Source organism: Coenobita brevimanus, chromosome 33, assembly GCF_032717465.1.
Source record: "Coenobita brevimanus isolate Jiangsu-jjx chromosome 33, ASM3271746v2, whole genome shotgun sequence".
NCBI classification, from domain to species: Eukaryota; Metazoa; Arthropoda; class Malacostraca; order Decapoda; family Coenobitidae; genus Coenobita; species Coenobita brevimanus.
Window position 1 is genome coordinate 23,332,171 of NC_136986.1, and position 6,048 is coordinate 23,338,218.

The following is a 6,048-nucleotide window of genomic DNA, read 5'->3' on the forward strand; positions in this document are numbered from 1 at the left end:
TACTACAATCATTCTCTCTCTCTCTCTCTCTCTCTCTCTCTCTCTCTCTCTCTCTCTCCACTAAGCACATATGTGTAAATTAATATTCGCTGGGGCACCCAGTCTGGTATTCTTTGTACTCTCTTAATCCTTGACTCTGTGACCGCTCGACCCTCCCCGCTCAGCAGGAAATGATTTTCACATCAACTGTTCTGTATAGAAAGGATTTTTCCATTAAGGAAAAAAAAAGAAAAGCGGAGTGAAGCTCTTCATCTTGTAAATTCTCACCTAGAAAAGTGGGGGGGGGTACAAAGACACTGTCCCCCAAGCTCCAGAAAGTGGGGGGGGGGGGAGGACACGTCCCTCTGTCCCGCACTCAAACGAGGCCCCTGACACACAAATTTATATCTGCTTACCTTCTGAAATGTAGTCTGAAGTGATCAAAGTGGCTTCATGCAGTCTTCAAAAATTCTGCTTGCTTCAGCTGTTTGTAGCAATAATTGTGCCTTGTTTGTTTGTAATTGGGTACAAGGTGAGAGGATATGCTGCAGGGTGAGAGGATGTGGCTGAAGGGACAGGTAGGCCATTTTTACACCTCATCAGAATTCAAGTACAAAACATCATTAGAGCTCTAATATTAACCACATAATCTAAGGTGATAGGGGAAAGTGTTAAGTTATAACTAATCATTTTTTCTCGACGGTTTTATAATATTTAGTCTAGTTTTCATTTTCAAAGTAAATTATTGTTCCAAGATAAATATTTTTGGAAACAGATCATGATGTTTACTATATCAGTGGAAATTAGGAAAATTGTATTGTCATATAAGAACTATGCCGAAAATCCCTTTCAGCATTTCCCCCAAATTTTCCCGGGGGGGGGCAAATTGCCCCCCGTGCCCCCCCAGTGGCTACGTGTATGACACCTCATCTCCATTACATTCAAACTTTTCCTCTCTGCTACACCCATATTCCATGTTTCAGCCCCATGTAATGCAGTCGGTACCACAACACCACCATACAGCCTTCTCTTTACACCCATTCTACATGAACGACATCTAAACACTTTTTTAATTCCTCCCAGCACCTTTCCTACTTCATTCATTGTAAACTTCACTTCTGCATCTATTCTTCCAACCACAGCAACATGTGACCCAAAATACTTAAAACACTCTACCTCCTCAAGCAACTCACCATTCAAACAATATTCATCCTCCTATCGTCTACCGACCTCGTACATTTCATCGCTTTGCCCTTATTCTCATTTACTTTCAATTTCCTCCTTTCACACACCCTTCCAAACTCCACTACTGTCTCAGTCCCTCCTCTGAATCAGCCACCAGTGCAGTATCATCTGCAAACAACATCTGCTTCAGATTCCACTCTCTACCATCAAGATTCACCAGACTCAGACCTCCACCTAAACTCTTGCATTCACCTCCCTTTCAACACCATCCATATAAATATTAAACAACCAAGGTGACATCACACATCCCTGCCACAGCCCCACTCTCATGGGAAACCAATCACTCACAGTATTTCCCATTCCTACACACGCTCTACTATTTACATAAAAAACTTTTCACCCCTTTTAGTGACCTACCATCAAGTCCATACAATCTTAAAACAGTCCACAAAGCCTCCCTATCAATTCTATCATACGCTTTCTCTAAATCCATGAATGCCCAAACTACATCCTTGCCTTTCGCTAAATACTTTTCACACACTTGTCTGAGAGCAAACACCTGATCCACGCATCCCATCCCTCTCCTAAAGCCACATTGCTAATCACCAATCACTCCCTCTGTACCCTCTCTAACTCTCGTAATTAACACTCTACCATACACCTTACCTACAACACCCAACAGACTTATACTCTTAAAGCTAGTATATTCATTCTTATCACCTTTACCTTTATACAACGAGACCATACAAGCACTTGCCCAGTCAATTGGCACCATACCTTTCACAAAGCACACATTCAACAATCTTACAAACCAGTTAACAATAGTCACTCCACCACCCTTCAGGCATTCCACAGCACACCCTTCCATACCTGCAGCTTTCCCTTTTTTCATCTTCTTTACTGCCTCCTGCACTTCCTCCTTCGTGATCAAAGAATCATTCAACTCTCCCTACACATTTATTCCTTGCACCCTTCCATCCACCACAATCTCAGCCACCCTTTCCTCATCTACATTTAACAATCTTTCAAAATACTCTGCCCATCACTTCCTTACTGCATCCATCTCAGTTTACATCCTTCCATCCTCTGCTTTTACTCACTCTTCCTTCCCAGACTCTCCCCTTCACACCCTTTTCACCTCCTTCCAAAACATTTTCTTATTCTGTTGAAAATTCTCAGTCAACCACTTACCCCACCTCTCATCTGATGCCACTTTAACATCACGCACAGCCCTTCCCGCCCTATTCCTCTTTTCCTTATACCTCTCATATGACACCTCATCCTTCCTCTGCAGCCACACTTCATATGCACGTCTCTTCTCAGCCACAGCCATACTTACTTCCTCGCACCACCATTCACTTCCTTGTCTTACACCACCACCCACACATCTCACACCACACACACACACACACACACACACACACACACACACACAATATATATATATATATATATATATATACATACAACACAACAGAGGAGGGAAAAACAATTCAATAAAAAAAAAATACATACGCCAGATTTCTAGCATCCTCCATTCATAAAATATTTGTAAATTATGGACTTGAACAGTTGTAGGTTAAAGTTTGGGGGGAAACAACTCCTGGAAAGCGAGTTCCAGCGAGATGCCGTTCGGGGGAAAAAAGGATTCTGCTAGGCAGAAGTTCTGCAATATGGCTGTGGTATTTTCCATCTGTGGGCGCTACCAGATGCCCGTGTAGCACGAGGGAAGGCATGGAGAGGTGGCACAATCGATGTAACTTCCCCTGATCATTTGACATATAAATAACTGTAAAATAATGCAAGGGAGGCAACATTCCTTCTTGTAGGGGAGCTGGTTTACTTATAATAGCAGGGTTATAAATATATCCAACAGCTTTGTTTTGAATTTTATCTAGTTGTTTTGGTGCAATGTCACATCCATTCCACAAAGGCGAGCAATATTCAAGCTGAGAGTGCACATTGTTGTTAATTGCTCGCTGGTCAAGAAGTTATGGACTCTGTACTAAACTTCAGGTTTCTTTAAGGCAGTTTTAGCAAGTGACCTAACATGAGAGATCCACCTGAGGGCATTGTTATGAGGGACACCGAGATTTTCATTTCTTTTGCAGATAGGAATATTAATAGCACTGAAGGTAATATACGAATCTGGCAATATCTGTCTGTTAGTAAATTGTATAAATTTGGTTTTACTTGCATTAAATGAGACAAGGTTGTTTCGTCCCCATTCATTGATCTTAGATAAGTCTTCAGCTATGGAGATGGCTGTACTGAGTTGAGAGTTAGAGATATTAAACTTTGTAAATGGGTGTTTGTGTGAGATTGAACTGTGAAGTGTTGAGTCATTTGCATATGAATGGATGGGATTGTAGGTGAAAGATATGAGATCATTAATGTGAACCAGGAACAGGGTTGATGCCAGAACTGATCCCTGTGACACGCCGGCATTAATTGAGTGGAAATTGGAACATACATCATCTACTTCTAGTCTCATTTTTCTGTAGCTGAGATATGAGGAAAGCTGAGGAACAAAAGACGTTATTCCATAGCAAGGGAGTTTGGACAGCAGGGAACAGTTCCACACTCTGTCGAAAACTTTTGAAATATCAAGGGCTACTGCATGAGTTTCTGCATGTTGGTCAATTGATTGATGGATTGTATGAGTCAGGAAATTGAGTATGTCAATGGTGGATCTTTCGTGACGAAAACCTTATTTTATATTGCTAATTAACTTGTTGGATTCAAGAACTTTATCTATGTGTTTAATTAAAATTTCAAATACTTTACCATGACAAGATGTGACAGCTATTGGTCTGAAATCAGAGGGGTCAGAGGAACTTCCTTTCATTGGAATTCAGTAGATATTGGCTTCTTTCCATGAATTAGGGAATGAAAAAGTACGTATGCATAGTCTGAATAATTTAGCTAGGACAGAGGCAAGTTGTGGGGAACACATTTTCAAAACAATTGGAGGAATTCCACCTGGGCCTGGAGCTTTGTTGGTTGGTAAATGTCAATGATGATTTTTACGTATCTTGCCTGTATTTTAAATGGAACAATTTCAGGAGAGTCAAGTTTTAGTACTGGGACGTTTTATATATATATATATATATATATATATATATATATATATATATATATATATATATATATATATTGTTACGGAACAGAGAAAGATAATGTACACTTTAAGTGAGAATACTAAAAAATCACTACTTTCCCGTAAAGTTCCAGGTTCAAAACAAAAGAGTTAGGTAAAATTACAAGTTAAAGTTTAATGCTCAAACTAACAACAAAACATTCAGGACTCATAAGGATAATGTAATGGCAAAAAACAGGTTAAATATATGGTTAACTGCAATAGCCTCTATTAACACGAAATTAGCAAGAGTAAATTTATCTAAGTCAGCCCTGATAAAATGAAAATACACTGGATAATGCTCAGTTAATGCAAGATAAATTATTACAGATACAAAATATTATTAATGATGGCTGACAATAAGAACCTTACATGAATTACAAAAACCTTACTAGGCCTAAGAATTAACCTTATGCTACACAGTACAAGAAAAAATGCAATAACAGTTATACTCAAATTACACAGCTGCTAGATGGTTGGAGACTTCCTGAGCACTCAGAATAATAACAACTGTACAGGGGAGGACAGACATGTGAACAAAATGAGGAGTAGATCTAAGTGGCAATAATGTAGAGACTGAGCTCATTATATAGGGGCCGGCAGAGCTTGATACAACTTGTAAGAAGGACGCGCAAATGAAGCCATGGGGACAAAGAGTTGACAATCCTGCTCTGAACAACAGAAAGAGCGACTTACTCTACTATAAGGGAGGACGGGGGGAGTGAGGTAGAACACGCTCGTGATCAAACATGCAGCATTCTGCACGTTAGAATTACACAAAGGATGATGAAATCATAGGCTATGTAACACCTCCCCACAAAGAAAAAAGAAATTTACAAAGGAAATTTCTTATTACTCTAAAACAATCTGTCTAAAGTCTAGATAAGCAATCTGCAATAACATTTTCTTTCCCCTTGACATGTTGTATGTCTAATGAATACTCTTGAAGAAGTAGACTCCATCTTGTCAATCTCTGATTTTTATCTTTAAACTTACTAAGGAATTTCAGTGGGTTATGATCGGCATAAATGACTATGGGGTCAAAACCAGAACACAAATAAAATGAAAAATGCTGTAAACCCAAAATCAAGGCCAAAAGCTCTTTCTGAATAGTTGAGTAGTTCTTTTGAGGTGGAGTGAACTTCTTACTGTAATAAGATACAGGGTGTTCAATACCCTGATTATCCTCTTGCAGCAAAACAGCCCCAGCTCCTGTATCACTTGCATCAACAGCCATCTTAAAAGGCTTAGCAAAATTTGGAGTAGCGAGCACTGGCTGACTTAATAGGATAGCTTTAAGTTTGTTGAAAGAGGATTCACAGTTATCGGTCCAGACAAATTTAACTCCCTTTTTCAGTAGGTCTGTAAGTGGTGATACAAGAATTGAAAAGTTAAGAACAAATCTCCTGTAATAACCTACCATTCCCAAAAATCTTTGTAGCTTTTTCCTACTTTTAGGTCTGGGAAGATCACTTATAACCTGAACCTTAGCTCCTGGTGGTGCAACATGTCCATCACCAATTACATACCCAAGGTACTGAACTTTAGCTTGACCGAACTCACACTTTGATAAATTAGCTACAAGATTAGCCTGAACCAAACGCTCAAGAAATTTACTGACATGGCATAGGTGATCTTTCCAGTTGTCACTGAAGATTAATACATCATCAATATAAACAACACACACTGCCAAACCCTCTGTTACAACATTCATGAGCTTCTGAAAAGTAGCTGGTGCATTCTTC